The 19,201-nt window shown below is 40.0% G+C and overlaps 1 protein-coding gene across 6 annotated transcripts in view; it reads left to right on the top strand.

Moving 5' to 3' along the window:
• LRRTM4 (leucine rich repeat transmembrane neuronal 4) overlaps window positions 1-19,201 on the top strand; it is a 500,507-nt gene that overhangs the window by 149,915 nt on the left and 331,391 nt on the right. For 5 of the 6 annotated variants that reach the window (XM_064472620.1, XM_064472618.1, XM_064472621.1 and 2 more), the window contains exons 4-6: window positions 3,875-3,995; window positions 14,683-14,754; window positions 17,261-17,436. The gene's annotated coding sequence lies outside the window, so the exon portion shown is untranslated. Of the gene's footprint in view, window positions 1-3,874; window positions 3,996-13,431; window positions 13,501-14,682; window positions 14,755-17,260; window positions 17,437-19,201 lie in introns of those variants that run through there. The other variant, XM_064472622.1, reaches the window with a different exon arrangement.

Genomic DNA, 19,201 nt, shown 5'->3' with positions numbered 1-19,201 from the left:
GTCATCCATTTTCTTCAGTGAGCCTTAGCCCAGCATGAGGATTCACTAGACAGATTCAAAATGTAGGCCTGTTTTAATGTAGAGCATTATAATAAATGGTGAATGTTATTATACATTCAGGTACTTTTACAAACCTCTTTCCATGCAGTTCTTCCATATTTTCGAATAACAACACCCAATTAAGCACTTGAATCAGTGCTGCCCTCAGCAGAGATGTAATTAAGCAGGTGTTTAAATCCCTTGGCAAATTAGTCTCTTACATTTTTCTTTCCTAATCCACCATTACTATTCCTGTCCAGAAAAATAATGGGAAAACAAATGAGTCCTGAAACCCTAGCTTTGGGCTTGTAAGGGTCAAACTATATCAGCCATGCAAAGTAGATCTATGGAATCTAATCAAATTTAGGTGAAACAAAGCAGATTTAAAAAGAGGCTGCTGGATAACAGCAGTGAATGGCAAAACATCACTTCTCCAGGAAGAAAAAAAGTTAAATGGAATAAAAATCCACTTCCAAAAGGGCATTATGTGGCACTTTCCCCAACTAATGGCTTGACTGCTGTAATTCAGAATGCTCACAAAATGCATACATGGCCTGGCCATAAAGAGAATAGGGAAACAAAGAGGTTGCTAATTCAGTTACAAATGTTATAGATCAAGCTCTTTACTATTCATCCAAATGGAAATTTACACTAAATAACATTATCATGAATTGGCTCAGCAACTTAATGGACTAAGACTCTCACATCTAACAGATTGCCTGGTCTCTGCTAGGTCTTGAAAATTGTCTCTCTCGTGGATACCTTTAACCAAGCCTCAGTATACTCTTTTTATGGAATAAAGGGAATGAAGTCATGTCATCACTTCCATTACGTTCACTTAGCTAATATATGTGAATAGCTATATAATATAATAGATGCATTAAATAGTTTCTGTGTAAACTTTGACCCCGTTGTGCTTACGGCCAGGTCAAGAGATACAGGGTCTTTCAGAGGTCCATACTTCTGGCCAACTTTCCAGTGACATTTGGTAAGCTAAACATGCAATTTGGAGACCAATTATATATATGTATTTTTAATCAAGGATACAAAGCATCTCATCTGGGACCCTTGAAAGACTTCTGGACCATTCTGGTCTTAGAATTTGGTTCTTTTAGATTTCCACACCGTATGTATTATCTGAAGTACTCCGGTTTTGACATTCCTTGGTCCCAAGACTGCCTGGTATTTCAGATCATTGCACAGTATTCATTAATGAGGGGGTGTGTGTGTGTTATGTATCCTGCCATCCAGTTATCAGAATTTGCTAATACTGTTTTCATCAGAACGTTGATGAACACACAGCAAGATTGGCCTTAAGACTATTCAGGACTTGATAAGGAGGAGCTCAGAGCCTTAAGAACATCGTGTATTGTGAAGGCTTATTTAAAGTAAAAACAGATGGGGGAAAGGAATGTGTATTTATGCCAATGTACATGGAGATGGCCCCCACCTGTACTGGCTCATGGTGTGGCAGCTCTGCTGGTGCTGTGAAGAAGTAACCTAAAGTTGAGTAAGCAAGACATTTTCACATGTTTTAAATATGCTGGTTCTCTTGTGCTCATTAACCTTATTAGTTCAGCTTGATCTGGTGCAGCAAAATGAATGGTTTGGTAGCAAAGGGACTCAGATTTCAATCTAGTGTTAAAATTATACCCTGCGTGATGTTGGCTCACCCCAAAAATGAGGCTTGTCTATCATTACTGCACCTACACTGAACTTCACAGTATTTCTAGGGTAATTTGGACGGAAGCAAATGCTCTGTTCCTGTGATGTACGATGCCCATGGCCAGCTAAACTTCTTTCAAAAACTGGTTTTGGATTTTGGTGTCTTCTGCTTTGGGAAGTGACGAGGACTAGTTCTCTGAAGGTAGCTGGGGCTCCTTAGCCTTGAGAAGAGAAAGCTTAAGGGGCTCTTATCAGCATGTTACCTGATGGGAGGGAGTAAAAATGATGGAGCCAGACTCTTCTGAGTGGTATCCAGTCACAGGACAAGAGCTACTGGGTAATGCAGGAAATTCCATTTAAACATAAGAAAAACCTCTTTATTGTGAGAGTGGCCAAGCACTGGAAGGTATTTCCCAGAGAGTCTGTCAAGCCTCCCTCCTTGGGGATACTCAAAACCTCACCGAACATGGTTGTGGGCAGCCTGCTCTAGCTCATCCTGCCTCCAGCAGGGATTTGGACTGGACGGTTTCCAGAGGTTGCTTCCAAACCACACCTGTTCTGTAGTCCTGAGATTTAAGAACCTAATCCATATTGAAAGGCAACGAAGGTAAGTGCCCTAGACTTTTAAATCGCTTTTGAAAATGATACTCGAGCCCCTCTATCAGTTATAGTGCTGAGTGGAGGTATAATACAATACCCTGAAAAAAATTGTGTTGAAGCTCTGCACACCCTTCAAAAACTATGGCCTGGTGCTTGATATGGAACACATCAAAACTTTTTATTATCCTTTCAAAGCCCCGAAATACTTCCATTTGTACAACTATTATTTAACACTTAAAATAGCCTTAATTCTTTTTGTTAAATTGGGAATCGTAGATGAAGCAGCAAAGTAACACATTTCTGCTGAGTTCCATGATTATTAAATACAGACTGAAATGCTATTGATGAAGAGTTCATTGCTTTAAAAGGTTACTTTCCTAAAAATAAAAAGGAACCAAGCGATGTTTGCTGTGCCAAGGCTCATTTCTTCTGCCTACAAGGGACAATAAGCATACAATTTGAAAGGTCATCGGTTCTTTTGTATGCTAATAAACAATTAGTATGGCTGGGGGGAAGATGGGCATCAACTTCTTTAGAATGTATTTCTGAGCAAATTAGCCATTCATGACAAGTTTAGCATACTGAGGCTAACATCTCCTGGATGATTTCTTAGCCATCATTTTAGTTTCTGTGAAAATATTGCTGTTTAATCATCTCTGGCTAACAGTTATTTTTTCTCCTTGACAAGCACCTTCTGGGACTTCGGTTCACCCCTGAGATTATTATTTTTTTTATTGTAACATTTTATAGCCGATAAGGAAAAAGGATTTAGAAAAATAAAATAACTGACTTTTCCTTCCAGGCAGTTATGATGTTGTATGCATATGAAATATATGCGCATAGAATCTAAATTTGATGTTACTCCAGTCATTTTATTGCAGCGGTAGCGGTGGAGTTTCACACATTCTCATAATGACAATCCTTCTCCCTTGCCCCCCACCCCCTCACGCGCTCACAGACACACGCTGCTGCCACACAAAAACTGACCATCTGGCCAACATTTAGAAAGCAAAATAACTGTGATTGTGGATGGAAGCACCTAACTTGCTGAATGCCAGACACTGCAGTTTAAATAGTACCCACAAAAGACTTGCTCTTCCTGTTTCTGAATTGCTCAGGAACATCTGCAGGCTAGCAATCAATTTTTTTTTTTCTAATCATTGGAAAACACATTTTAGAGTTCCTGGAATGACTTTCACCTGTCCTATTTCTTGACTTGGCTTTCATATTAGTTCTGCCTGCCGTTTTTTGCAGGCAGATGCCAAGGGATAATTCTCTTACTAAGTTTCCAAGATACAGGAACATTGAGTCAGGATTATTATTATTTTTTTATTTTTTTTTCGAAATGGCGGAAAAGCTGCTGCTGCACGACTAAGTGGGGCTAAGTTGTGTTTTGGGGCAAGCAGAGCGTGGTGAGCAGGTAGGCTCCAAGCATGCTTTCTGCCTACGGTCAGGTTTCTTGTTAGAGTTATGTTGGGGCGGAGGGGAGGTTGGAAACCCTCTTAAATCTGTAACTCTGCTCGCTCCCAAGAGCACATGGCTGACGTTGCCCTTTTTGCTGCGTCCCCAGGCTTTCCTCAGCACGCTGCAGAGACCATCCTTTTCAGCTCACAAGTCCGGGGAGGATTACCCAGCAGAATGTTCCTCCCAGGCTTAGGAAACATCTGGCTCTGAACATGGGGGAACACAGGGTACGTATGCAGTGCACTTCTTTTTCCTGGATGTGAGGTGAGCTTTTTTACATTCTTATCCCAAGCGGAGGAGCAAGCTGTGCGTGTCCTAGGGCTGGACAGAGGGGAATGACTTCTGCTGTGCCTGAGAAATCTCAGCCAAATGGCGAAACGTTAGCAAACCTGCCTGGTGAAACAGTTGGGTAGAAAACCTGCACGTGTTCAGATGAAAGTGCACATAAGCATTTTCCAGTTGCATCATGGTAGAAATAGAAAGTCCTCAGTTAGCAAGAGCTGTGTCAGAAGTGCAACAGTTGTCTGGAGTCAAGGAGACACTGCTGCTGGTCTAACACGTTATCTTCTGCAATTACTACAACTACAAATACTGCTCAAGACAAACACTGGAAATAACGATCCTTATCTTTTGAATAGTTTTGTATCTCCTTCTTTATGCAGCTCCTTCAGTCAACAAAAATATTTAGGTACTTGAGCTAAGTAGACTGCACCTTTTGTTTGTGGGAGATGCTTTTATAGCATCAAAGTAGCATCTAAAATATCTTCAGCTGCTTCTGTTGCGTTGAAGCTTTCAGTTAACAATTGTATGTTGACGGTACGAGGGTCTAACTTATCTTGCTTTTCTTTGCTTATTTTTAATTAAGATTTTTATTGTTTTCAACACACAAAACACTCAAATTATAGCAGTTAGAGAACATTAGTGAACAAAGATACAATCCTCCATAAGGAGTAAACAAGGGAGCATTTCTTAGGCAAGGTTTGCACGACTCGCTGCCGTACATGAAAACATTACGTTGCACGTAGGGCATGATTGATGGCATGTAAGCCACCAAGAGAGATAAATGACTGGGGAAGAGTCCCTCATTAAACAGTATTTTGTAAACGAATTAACTTGGTAAACATGATATGCAAGAGGTACAAAGAAATTGTTCTAAATGCCAAAAGAACTTTCCCAAATCCTTGTAATAAAATTTGAATTTAGATTTAATTTATAAATGGGTTTTAAAGGATTAATACAAAAGTGAACAGGCTATTGATTTTCCCTCCTAGGAATGTTTTCGAGACTGCTAAAAGTTTGCACATGAAGACAAGGCAAATTTTCAAACTCCTTGTAAAGCCGGAGGGTGTGGGAGGGTGGAGACAAACACACAGTGTCTTGACCAACTTCTGTCCCCTAAAGAGTGTGTTGATCCAGGCACTTCTGTGGCAGTGGAAGGCTGAACTTCAAGTCCTTGTTCAACTTGGTTCAGACTGCTTGGCTTCTACGCCCAGTCCAGCTAACACGTGCTTAGTAGCTACCTTAAAAAATTGTTCGGAGACTAGACAAGACCATTCAGTCTTTTTGTCTGATTCCTTTACAAAGTAGTTCACAGAATTGCCATATTAATGAAAACTGATGGCTGTAAGGGATCGAATCAGTGAAGACATTGCTTAGAACTGTGGGCTATACTCACTCTAGTAACTTTTCTAGATGGACTAAGGCGGATGGTGCCGCTATGCTAATAAATAAAATCTGTTTGTCATTGATAAACTAGACCTAGAACCTCTTTTTCGTGAATAGTAATTCTTAAAGCAAATTCAGAGGTGGTAAAAGGTGGCCTCTAATTTTGAATACTGTACATGCAGCCTAAGAGAGACTAAGCCTTATTTCGAATGTATTCCACATCTAACCCAAATCAGTAAGTGCTCATTACCTGCATAGGCTCCAAAGACTAGGCACAAGGTACTTTGCTGTGCAACCATTAAAAAGTGAACTGACAAATCTAGAAATAGAGCTGAAAAATAGAGGGAATTTTCATCCTGAAATTCTGAAATTTTAGTTCACCCCCCAAAAAAAACGGCCAAGGAAGATACTTTAGAATTTTCTATGAGACAGAATAGTTTGCAGTGTGTTGATTTGTTCTTTCCTGAGTTTCAGAATACAATCTTGAAACATAATGGTTAGGATAAATGTTTTGAATTAGCCAGAAACAACTTGATTCTCGGATAGATCTTTCTACTGAAAAGTCAGATTAAAAAACTTTTCATTCTGTGCTGGATAGAGGTGGCCTGTGAAAATGATTGTACACTGTTATATATTTCTTCAGCGTTTATGATACTGGCAAGGGTCAAGTGTGCGTGTGAATGCACTGCTGGACAACACATCTCAACCTGGGACATCCGAGGGAGCAGTTTCGATGTCGAGGGGTCAGTTCTGGCTCAGTGCTTGCTGTAATTCTGGTTTCCCTTGCTGAGAATCACAAGAGCTGTCTAATTTGGTGAGATGTTCTGGTGATGTTTATTTATTTTTTTTAAAAATATATATAACTGTGTCAACTGGGAAATCTCCCAAAACTAATGTATCTGATATAGGACATCTAAGAGCTCTTTTCTTTTTAACCTTCTGCCTGACCCAGGTTTGAACTGATGAGCTAGTATGTAAAACACTTGGAAATAATGACAAACCTCCACGTCACCCAGGAGTTGTAACTGGAAAACAACTACTTCGGGTGCTTACTCACAAGCCTTTTTTAATGGAGTTTTGTTTCCTGATCATGTGTCTGTAGAATTTAGTTGAAAACCAAATGCTGTGGAAAATTTACATCACACCCCTGAGTTTCATTGAGCAGAGAGCACTTTTCTGTTCAAGAGTGAGCTGCAAAGCTTAAACTGGGGAAAGAACTCATTATTTTAATTATAATAGTTTACACTTGCATGGGAGCTTTCGTCCAAGAAAATATCATGTTAGAATTTTCCATTCTTAGTCTCTCCAAGATGGTGTAATTTCATCTTGATAAGTATGTATATTATATTTGCCTTTGCTCTTTGGGAAGGAGAAAATGAAGATTATTATAGTTTGTACAGTAGAGTGTTTATATCCCTGTCAATACCCCTGTTATGTAAAATTATCCCACTGCTCTACTCTTGGGGAAACTGAGGTATAACCTCCTGGGTCTATTCTGTTTCTTGGGTTTTTTTTTCTGTTTAAAGTAAATGGAAGCAGTGGGTGCTTTGCATCTCTGGAAATCAAGTCCCATTACTGGGATCAAATCCAGTGGTCCAGCTCAGCCATGTTCTCAAATATAAAAATATTTTCTCATGAAAGGGACTTCTCATCTGCTTAAGTGATTTGTTGAATGCAGAGGGTATGCCTAATGTTTTCCTGAACTGGGGCAGGGGAGTAAGTCTGTGGCAAAACCAGGGGTGGATGGATCTCTGCAGCTCTTATTCTTAGGGCCTGATCGAGCATACTTCACAATCAGTGGCGATCTTTTCCATGATTTCAGTCAAGCTCTTAATATCTTCTACTGTATGCAACGCAGCATATCTTTCTTTTCTTCCTGTACGTGGTAAATAGAGCCAGGGTTGCCTCTTTTGATGTGTAATAAATTCCCCATACAGAAGCTCTGTTTTCTTTCAGCTATTGTCTTTTTGGAGGCTCTGCATAAATGTACAAAAGCCTATTTCTAATTTTATCTTTTTTTTTTTTTTACGCAATTCTCTATGCACTATTTACTTATTTAAAAAATCAATTTTCCCCCCCCCAAAAAAGCTGTGGGGAACCTTTCATTTAAACGTGCAAGCAGCACAAGGCAGACCAATAACACAAAGCTAAAGCTATTTCACAGAAAGTGTTTCAGAAATGCTGATTGATCTAAATAAGCTTAGAAAGCATTTTACAGAGAAAGCATTCAGAATACAGGACAGACTGCAGGATACATTCCCTTAGTAATATATTACTGCAGTCTTTTGTTGCTGGATTTATATATCAGTTTTAACTACTAGTCTTGATTTTGTCATAAAGATTTCATAGATTATTATTGGGGTTTTTTTGCTCTGCCAGTAATCTACTTTATTAACTGGTGGTCGAGTGTGACAAATTTTTGATCAAACTTAAACTTTTAATGTATTCCAATTAGTGGATGGATCTGACATTATTATGTCTCAGTTCATCATTCTCACAAGTGTTCCTCTGCTTTTTAAAAAAAAAACACAACACTTTGGCTCTGCAAAATTCAAAAAACACTCTAATGTCATCACTGAAGATAAAACTGTTAAAGCGATTAATTATTTCAGTCACATTGTACTTGGCACAGAGAGAAATAATATGCTTTCAGTATTTATTTTCACATGCACATTGAGTAAATATATTTTTTAAAAAAACCCAAATGGGAATTTTGGACTACCTACAGGAATTCATTCAGCACAGTAACATTTAATGGCTTGGGTTAATGGATTTGTTGTTGCTGCATCTGGAAAAACAGGGAGTAGTTTTTGTTCACATTTTCATAAGAGTAACTGAGGTACAGTAGTGATTAAAGGTAGTGTTTATTTGTTAAAGAAGGTGGTTACCATTCAGCAGTATGTAGCCACTGGTCCAGGGAATCGGCTCTCCAGTAGACAGGAGTCATATTTGAGTCACCATCCCTGGGGGTATTTAAAAGACGTGTAGATGCGGCACTTGGGGACATGGTTTAGGAGGCCTGGGGGTGTTGGGCTGGGTTGGACTCGGTGGTCCTAGAGGTCTTTTCCAATCTTAATGATTCTGTGATCTTTGGATTGTCTACTGCAGCGGGATTCTGCCTCTTGACCAGAACTACAAATGTTCCACAGATTGCCCAAACTATTCCAAAATGCATTTCACTTGGGAAATCCCAGTTTTGTGTGCTGGGATGGATTTTCAGAACAGTGGTTGGCTCTCTTTGGAAGAGTCATTTTTACATCTGAATATTGAAACTGCTGTCGCAGGAAGATGGCTGATTGCCACCTCAGAATTTATCTGCCAAGTAACTTGGGAGGAGGGCCTTAACAGTTCAAGGATTATAGTGTATGTCTTTGTCAGCAAGCAGCATCTGTCAGAGAAGCCAGTCGGTTGAAATCCAGCAAATATCCCCAGTAATGTTAATCCAGAGAGCAAGGTTCAAGAGGGACTTAAAACAAATATGTGGACATAACATTAACTAAAGCTCTTCATTACTTGCAAGATAAGTTTATTTCTCCCTGTCCCCACTCCTTTCCTTGCTTCCTTTCCACCAGTGCCCTTATTAATGAACTGTGAAAGCTGACATTTCCAATAAGGAACAATTAAATCTGAAACTAAATTAAATGAAGTCATTCATTTGCAAAATAATAGCTAACTAGCATGAGGATGGTGAAAAATGATTGCAAGTCATGGGGAAAAAAAAAAGAGTAAATTAAGTCTGACTACATTAATGTTCTTTAAATACTTCTGCTGCTTAGAAAATTAAATGGGAAACATCTTATTAGCTATCTTACATATAAGGTAGTAACGTGTATATTCAGCATGACAAGTATTACAGGACAGGAATCCTTCAGAGATGTCAGTGTAAGGAAGGCACTTAAATTCTTAACTTTGAGCACTGCTTTCTTGCAAAGGTAGTACAGTAGGTCTGGAGCAAGGAGCGTAACGTGCCAAGTGCGTTTAGCCTCCTAATGCTAGTGAAAGTCAGTAATGATGGCCCTTCAGCCTTCAAAAAGTTTCAGTGAGGCTCTGAGGTGTTTTAATCTAGGTAACAGGGCAGTAGGCATTGGCCTTGGATGTTTGAGTGGAATGTAGTTAACCACATCACAGTATTTTCTGAGCCCCAATGGAAGGGATTTGCTGGTCCCTTCTCTGTTGCCATTCCATTTAGCATGGAAAGTGCTCACAGAATAAGGACAGAAGCAAGAACTCGTCCTAGGGGAGTTGATTCAGCAAATACTGTGGACAGTCCTCCAGACAATTGACTTTTTCAGCCTTTTCTCTGTTACCCTCTGTAAGGATAAAATTCAGGTGAAACATCAGTGGTTCAAGGTTTAACTGTGTCAGCCTCATTTTCAGTGTCCTACATGGATGTAGAATTTTTTTTCCCTACTTGAGAAACTTCAGCTGAAGAGCTAAATTTTTGAAAGCTAGTAATCCACAGCTGATAATAGGTTATTTCACGTAAAATCCAGCCACTCACACTTGCTGCTCTTGCAGTTGGATTTTTCAGGCTGTCCACCCAACATATACCCAACATGCTGATGCCTTTCAAACCCAGCCCAAACGAGATATGCAAACACTGCAGGAACGTGATGGATAAGAACACACATGGCCTGATTTGAGGGGAATGCTGATTTGCTGTGACCAGTGGCAGCTTAAGGTTTGCCATGCTACTTCATGCGCTTTTTTTTTAAAAAAGGCTTTTTAAGTTTATCTGTGAATCTCTGAAGGCTTGAGATAATTTTGCAATCAGTTATTCTTATGGGGATTTGTAGAATTCACAGCTCTTCTCTATGAATTTGAGTTTTACTTGAATTAATCTAAAAAACTCTAAGCTTCTTGCATACATTCTCCAAAATCCTGTGTCCTTTTTCTTCTTTTTTTCCCACTAGGCTGGGGCATATTTGAAAAGGAGAATTAGAAAGAGATTTGGACCCAGGTTGAAAAAAGCATTGATTTCCTCAGTTATACGTAAGGCCCTTTCCTTTTGTAAAACAAATAACCTGAATAAACATGTCAGGGAAGATTAAAACCTCATTAAAAAGTGTAAACAGAGTGCAAAGAAGAAGAAGGAAAAAAAAAGCTTGGCTGAATTGAATAATGGTAATAATAAAATCACTAAACAATATTGCTAGTTAAAAGTCCTGTTAAAGTGAATGTGCCGTTGAGATGGGAAGCAGAGCTGCTGTTATCTAGTGCTCAGGATGGAGATTTCTTTTCAATAATTTGATAACGTTTTAATGAATAAATTAATAACATTATCCAGGAAATGGAGTTCATAGATAAAGTCAATTCCTCGCCAGTTCCCAAATCTAATCAGCGAAGTTCTGTTCGGGGATGGTCAGCAATGATGCATGTGTTCAGCAATATTTTTCCCTGCCCACCTAGAAGGAGACACAACTGCTGAGGCTACCGTTATGGCACTGCATGCATAAGAGGTTTACTTCACAATATTAATGCAAATTATGGCTTTAAGACTGGCAATTATGCATTGATATTTTACTGAGGTGAGCAGGATTGTTGCATATATGCTTTAAAAATGCTGAAGAAAACAACTCTATCTTCTTTTTAAGTGACGTACTTTTAAAGACAAATTCACTGAAAAGGATAAATATTACTTGTTATGGAGGACTTTAGCAGATTTTGAGAACGGATGAAGTTGTGTTAATGTATTGCCCAATGCATAAATCTGTTCTTGGGATTTTTAATTTAAACAGGTAAGAGAGGGGAAAGGAGCAGAGGAAAGAAGTTAATGGACAGGGCAAAAGGAGGGCAGAGAAGTAACATCTCCATAACAAATTACAGGATCAGGAGAAGGAACTACATTTTTGAATTTAAGGTAAAATTTAATACAAGAGGAGGACTGGAATCTGGCTTAGCAGAAGTACCCTTGTGATTATCACCTTTGCTTCACTTTGACAGAAGACTGCAACAGTAAATACTGTAATTGTCTGCCTGGCCTTTCAGTCAAGATCAAGCACTGGAATTTTAATAATAAGACCTTCTTTCAAGGCTCCAGAGATACCCGAGATAGTGATGAATGAGCTTGTATGCCTTCCCAGCAGAGTTCTGTGCATGAGAGGATGCTGGCTTGAGTGCCAGAAAGAGTATAGCTGTTGATAGTTCACTTGAGCTAATTAGCCCTGGTTCATTCTTTTAGCTTATGAAGGCATTGTGTGATGTAGACAATCTCTTGATGCCACGCCGTCATTTATGACACAGTGCCCCAACAGCACTCATCGTTTCAACAGCCCACCTGACATCTGGAGAAACCCCCTCTGTATCCTTTCTTAATAGCAGGATGTTCCCCTCCAGAATATGTCAGATAGCTGCTCTTTGGCTAATACCATCCACGTGCTCTCAGACTGCTTCCCGTTCTTCCCTCTTCACCAGGTCTCCCTAATAATACTTCACAAACCAAACCCAGGCAGTGCATCCAACGGCGGCAGTGAAATAGCAGTACAGAAAAGACTAGCCTTGACATGGGACACCTGCAGCAAGGAAGCTGCTGCGGTGCAGGGTCTAACAGTCACTGTCGGCGCAGTCTAAGTGATGGCAGCTCTTACACTGGCGGATCTTGCGAGGTTTGCTCTTCATGAATGCTTTTTCCTCACGAGGTTCTCTCAAGTACTTCATACACATTGTGATTCTTAAGCTGTAATGCCAAACAGAACATAACTTCAGCCAATGCTGATGTTTATTTAATATTTCTGCCCCGACGGAGGAAGGTGTTTCTCACTTACTTTCAGTGCTTGAGAGAGCTACTTGGAGCCTGTCTGTTTAAAACACCTCACAAAGATGGGGAGCTGCATTTCATTCAAAACCCAGTGAGGTTTCCTGCAGAATTTGCCCAGGATCATGAAGGTAACATGCTTGAAGAGAAATCAAACCCACGTTTAGGCGTCCCTCTTCCAGAGCTTCATCTATTCGATCATGTTCCCTAAACCTTTTACGTAAGATGCCCACAATCCTCCTGACGAAGCATGCACTTCAAAATGCAATCATATAATAGAACACGAGGTATAGCTCTTCACTAGGATTATAGTATTCTTATTCCAGAGCAATTAGTTTGCTTTCTGCTACTTCAGATGTGTTCAGTGTGAAAGGACATCCAAAGTCTGTCTTTGCAAGCTGGGAGAACTGTACTTGCCTAATCATATTGTCAAGTATAGCAAGTTCTCTGCCACAGGGTGAGGGTTCTGTTTATAAATAAAAGATATTTATTTTCCAGTCCTGGTTGAGTATATTAATGTAAATGCTGCTGTTACACTTGTGCCCTGTAGACATGACTGGCTCTCTAGGGAGAGTGAGAGAGAGAAGGGCGCATGTAATAATTTGTTTTTCACTAATGACAGCAATAGATTCACCTTGATCTGCTTAACGTTATTCATTTCCAGCTACGAAGTCCCTGTATTTAAGTTTATTCCAGGAGTTCATATAGATTGCAAGATGCTCGTATTTGATTAGCAAGATGTCTCACATATGATCCTGCAAATGGTTCGGTCCGTAGTTGAATGGTTTTCAGTCTCCTCTAGGTTAAATTTTATTAAAATGATTACTCTGTGGTAAGTGCATTTAAGCAAAAGCTTGAAGTCTTGCCTGGAGTTGAAAAGGTATTGCAAAACAGAAAGTTAGGTTCACATTTCTCTTTCTGGGGCTGACCGGGTAACTAAATTTTCAGGGCAGCACAGTCTGCTCTGAGTGACTTCACCTGCCAGAGGCTGCAAGGGGATTTTGTAATCGCCAGGGACTGCCAGGAGAGGGGCTTGTGTGAGAGCAGAGAGGTCCTCTTCCCTTCACGGCTTTCAGCCTGCAGGTTTGGGCTGAAGAATATACTTTATTCCACCTCCCTGCGTTTGCAGTGTGAGCCCACAGAAAGAAAACAAAGGCGGGCCGGTACCAGAGCGGCGTAGCCGCGGCGGGTGAGCGTGGCTCCAACTCAGACCCTGGCTGGCAGGGGCGGGCCCTCGCGGCTCCAGGGGAGCGGGGTCAGGCCTGGCCGTAGTGCGCGGGGGTGCCGGAGGGGAGAGCGCCGCTCACGCCGCGGTGAGGGAGCGGCGGGGGCGTGCGTGGATGTGCGCCGGCTGCTAACGCAGTTATCCACGAGTGACGGAAATTATCTTTGTGATACTGAAAAAAAATGCCGCAAAGAAGGAGGAGAACCCTCTGTGAGCAGAAAGGATGAGGCTGAGCGTGGGGGTTTGGGTTGGGGAAGGTTCTGAGTGGTAACTTTCTCCATACAGTGGAGGAAGTTTGTGTTTTTGAAGCGCTGGACAAAATGGCTGCTTGGCGGAAAGGCCGAAGGCTTCCGTGCTGACTGATTTTATCCCTCCCTTTGGAGTTTGGTAGCCTCATACCCACCCAGAGCTCAGTCTGGGGAAAACACAATCAGTATTACTTTGTCATTTAATGGGAAGTGGAGTCAGCCTGCTTCATCCCGGGCTTGTCTGAAAACAGTAAATAGCAGCACTGTGAAAGGTGATGGAAGTGGCTCTTTTTCATACAGGCCTTCTGCAGCAGAACAATAGCAGCTCTTCTCTGTCCTACTGCTATTTATTGTCTACCTTGGACTTCTCTCATCCTTCTGTTAAATGTTTCTGTTTGTGTAACTGTGAAAATACTGGTCCGCGTTGCTGTCTCTTACGACTCTTGTGTGCTTTTTATGATAAAGGCTTTATAGTTGTGTGATTGTGAGGAAGTTTATTTTCATTTTAAAACATGTTTCAGTCCTGGGGGCTGCCAAGCACAAATACTTAGTAGAAGTCATTTCCTGGAACAGAAGGCAAAGCAATACCTAACACTTTGTGTTAGTAATAGAGCAGAAGCCAGCATGAATCTCATGGGAAAGTTCAGGGTATAATGCTGAGGGATGGGATGGATACAAGGTACCATCAGCACAGTTTTGAAGGACGTCATTCCCTGTCTTGCTGTGGCTATACATAAAGTGGCGGTATAACACTGGATGGGAAGAGTCATCCCCCTTACTAAAAACTAGTAAAATACTTAGAAGAGGAACAAAAAAACCTGTTCTGATCTTTCATAAGGAGACACCAGGGTTCATTAGGAAAGAAAGGGAATGAACAGATCAGAGATGATGACACAAACTCAGTAACTGATGTTACCTAAGTCATGGTAATGTTCCAGTTTATACTGGCTATATGTGATGATAATAGTAAAAACCCTACAAAAAGTACTAGTTCACTGATGCATTTTTTTGTTTTTTTTCAGCTCATCTTTGCAATGCTGAGAGCAGAGATGATTTTGAGCCAGCGAGGATGGAGGATGATGCTACTTGATAAGGTAAGACTCTCTTCATGGGGAAGAAAGCAATGAGTTTATGCCTTCCAGAGTCTAGAAATTAGATGACATTTCATATTGCTTTTTAAAAATAGATGTAGTCTGCAATACCCAAGGAGAAATACTTTATTTGGCTTCAATTAAGAGAGCTCATTCTATTTTACGAAGGAATGAGATATCAGATTTTGTAGTTATGAGGTTGATTTATGCACACTTAAATTCATTTTTTACATGTTAATGCTATTTTGAGACTTTTGTGAATATGTCTTCAGCCAGAGAAGTGCTACGTGATGTATAAAGAATGGATCTGCTGTTAATTATAGCAAAGTGTATCTGAAGTAGTTCAAATTTGAGAATGGCCTACAGGAAAGGCTCTACATTTTCATGGGTGTTGGCAAGATTTGGCTTTCTGACTTTGTTTGGATTGGTAAGAATAGCAAGATTTCAACGCTAACTTTTACTTATTTTCTTGCTTCAACTGGAGAGAGATGTATCTTACTGCAAGGCTGGAAATTGTGGCTAAAATACAATGTAATGACTGGATTTGATTCTGCATGTCTTTTCCTTAGAATTAGAAGGAAGACAAAGTATAAACCAATGCATTTACTAAATTTAGTAAACAATTGTGTGTTATACAAGAAAAGAAAGGAAGAAAAAAAGAGCTATAGCTTCCAAAAAATATTCTTTGTTATCATTCTTTTTAACACTGGAAATAAGTTACTTTTCAATTGCTTCTTTTTTAGCAAATACTGCAGACTTCTGCTAGAAAGAGCAGCACTGCAATAATCTGTATGAGTCTTAAAAGAACAGCCTTACCTAATTTTGAAGCTGCATTCTGTCTAGTAGTCTGTGGCAGGGAATCCTTTGGGCTGAAAATTGAAAATTGTTTTTTGGAGTTTGCATCTCATAGCTTGGCTTGGATGAATTGGTTGCCGACAGTGAAAGCCTAATTACTGGCTTAGAAAACATGCTGATAATGATGCAAAAATTGTAGTGATGCAGCATCCAAATGAAAATAATTAGTATATTTGCCTTGCTACTTAAGTCGTTTATTCCCTAATCAGCTGTCCCGGAACCTTCTTTTCCCATAGATGTATAAATTTACCCAAGGATTCCAGGTATTAGTGTTAGCAGCATTAATGTTGACTAAACTTGAACTGGACTCATGAACTAGGGACTGGAAGTATGGCACAGAAAGATGGAAAAATACTGGAAAAAATGCAATATAAGGGAATGTTGCTGGCTATTTGGATCCATTTGTAATCTTACATGCACATCAACTTTTTGCTTTGTATTCTCTTAGAAAAAAATGCAGTGCTGCCTTATGGAGTGGAGTAATCGTGGCAGGGCTGGATATGAAATACCAGAGAATCCACGTTTGGAAAGGTTTTAATGAGCAGCTACTGATCAGTGTTGTTGGGACAAATATGGGTACACATGCTGACGTGAAAGTCAGTTACGTGGGCCTTAGTCTGGGTCCTGTTAGTGTTGATTTTGAAACATTGGTAGAGGAGGACAAACCCCTTACTTAGCTACCGCTATGGGAGTTTGAAAGCTTAGGTTTGATGTTTGTATTAATTTCTGTGTATTAACGTAAGGCTCTGTTGCAAGCACAAATATTTCTTACATAAAATATTCAGCATTCTCTATTAAATATTTCAGAACAACCATAAACTTTTATCAGTCACTTTAATTGACAGGCTCCTTTAGTTCCTTTATGTTTTGAATAGTTAAATCTTTCTATCTTCATAAAAAAAACCCCAAACCTCTGAAAACCTGTTCTTACTGTGTTCCATCCCTCGGTAGATGCCTGTCCTCGGTTTCTCTTTGCCTTATGGCCTCAAGAAAATTTTCACTGTCTGCTTTCCTGAAGTTTTTAGGTCTTGCGAGAACTCATATGCCCCAGTGGCCCTTCCCCTATTGGTAGTTCACACTTCAAACCAGTGAAACAGGAGCACTCGGACTTAAGCGTTAGGATTTAGTCTTTACATAGTATCTACTGTTCTGTGAGAAGAAAAGCTACCAGGAATATTTGAAGTCATGTGGATCCTGCATGCTCTGCAGGGGGTTGGTGAAGAATCAAACCTGACTGCTTGGTCTAATGATTTGGGGTTTAGAAAATCTAAATTAAACTCTGTTCTTGCAGACAGATCCATGGGCATTGTTCCTTGTGCCTCTGGAGGATTCAATTTGATTTCACTGAGGATCCCAGGTCTACGCAAAGACTGAATGCCTTGATGTGCAGCTTATTGGTTGAGATGAAAACAAGTGAAATTTTGGTCCAGTGTTGCAGTTTCCTTGTACCTTGTATCAGATACATTCTCTCTGCTTTTGCCTTATGTTTTCTGGTGCAGCTGTTGAATAATGTAGTTGTGTTTCTGGTCCTTTCAGAATAAAAATTCTATGCTTAAGAGATAATAAATAACTAAGCTTATATTAAATTCCTAAGACACTTTGACACATTGACCAACATAGTGAGCTTTGTTCGGTGTTTTCCTTCTACTTCCAGATGCTTAAGAGAAAATGATATATGGTTGTCTTACTGCCTGTTGAAGGTCTCTGCTGTTTGTCAGGCTGCTCGGTCTTGGTGAAGTTGTGAGACTCGGTCGAAGCAACCAGCCTGCAATGGTTTCTCACTGTGATTCTCCTTGAAGAGGAATTTTTAAAAGAAAGCCCTGCTTTGAGGTAGGAAGTAATTCTTGATTATCCTATCAGAAGAGCAGCTCTGTAAATAATTACTAGATGTAGAATACTACAAAACAATGCTTATTTCACTGAGTACCACAAAAATTACAGAACACATAAAGGGAATGTGGGCTGTAATGAGTAAAAATGCAGCAGCAATGGGAGCCATGGTAACACTGATGACAGGAATCTCAGAGAAGTGTCTAGGATTTTGGCAATGGCAGCAATAGTTCTGGAAAAAGACTGCAGCCTCTTGCACGCTGGCACCCCAGATTGAGAGTAGGGGAGGAACATCCTATTCTGGACCTATTGTTAATGTGGAAGTAATGCTGAATGCCTAGCGCAGAATTCAGGTTTGCCGTGGTGTTGGCTGCTGTTTGAGACACACTGGCACCAGTTACATCACTCTGGCTTGTCTAAACATGTAAATTTGCTTTTCTTCTTCTACTTAATGACCTGTTGCGCTTTCTCAGAGAAATGGTGTAAAAAAAAAAAAAATTAGAAACAGGCAATTTATGGACACTTGAATAAAACTTAAGATTTAATAATATTTGCAGTAACTTATCTCATTTGGGACTTCCTCAAACTGAAGCATGGTAAGCCTTGGGCTGGCCAAGAGGTATAATTTTGTATGATTGGTTTTGTGGATGACAAAGCAAGGGCCTTTTCTTTTTTTGTTTGGCCCCCCGATTCCAAACACATCTGAAGAAAGCCCCAGGGTTCCTGAATTACATTTGAGTGCTTATTCTCCGGTCCATGCTTGCTTTGTATAACAAAGGGGAAAAAAGCTTCTGTTGCTGTAATATAAACAGTAATCTTGGTCTTGGTGTAAACAGATAATAACAGCATAGTATTTAGTTCAGTGACTCAATTCCTCAGCAAATAAACCTCTCATAGCCTGGAGCTATGAGAGATTCTACAAAAACACCCACTTGCACCTTACTGTCCACAGGTCATGACGCTAAATCAGTCTTTCAAAAGTAATTAAGGATATTCTCATTTTTGTATGCACATGATGACTTGGAACTGTTTGACTCTACTTGTCCCAGTCTGTTTATACCGCAGTGGGATGCTAAACATGTTGTCATGTGTGTTGTAAACACAGATAATCGGTGTCTGCAGTATTTCGCATTCTCTGTATGAAATGACATAAAATGTTCAATTGTTGGGTATTTCCTCGTTTATTTTTTGTTGTTGTCTGGGGAGGCAGGAATTCTTCAGAGTGTTTTTCTGTATGAGAGAGTCTAGCTTGGTGAGATCCTGCCTTTTCTGCCTGCTGCTGTTTTTCCAGACTTAAACAAAATGACAAAAAGAAAACCTTATTTATTAGCAGTAAACAGGATCCTGGGAAATCATGGGGAATGAAGGAAAGCTATTAAAATAACCCACAAATGCAAATGTAATTCAATGCCTGTCAACTATGTAGCAAGTAATGTGTTGTTGCCCGAGTTCAGATGCTGTCCAAGATCAGAAATACCAAATAGGTGGATGACACTGCGTAACAACATACTCTGGGACAACAATAATTAAACAACTTCAGTTATTCTTGTTTCATTATGCAAACAGTATTATCCAGCTTATTTTTTCAGATGTATTGGGTAAATCGGGCACTCTTGACATACATCTGTTTCCTGCAGATTCAGTAGAGTTCCCCTTAAGCCATGTTTAAGACCCGGATTCCCTTCTTCCCCTGCCTTCCTGCTCTAGTTCTTGTATTGACTTTATTTTTGTGGTGTCTAAGTGGCTGCAAGCTTGGAGTAAAATC

This window comes from Phalacrocorax carbo, chromosome 24 (assembly GCF_963921805.1).
Source record: "Phalacrocorax carbo chromosome 24, bPhaCar2.1, whole genome shotgun sequence".
Classification (NCBI taxonomy): Eukaryota; Metazoa; Chordata; class Aves; order Suliformes; family Phalacrocoracidae; genus Phalacrocorax; species Phalacrocorax carbo.
This window is presented reverse-complemented; position numbering and strand designations above follow the sequence as displayed.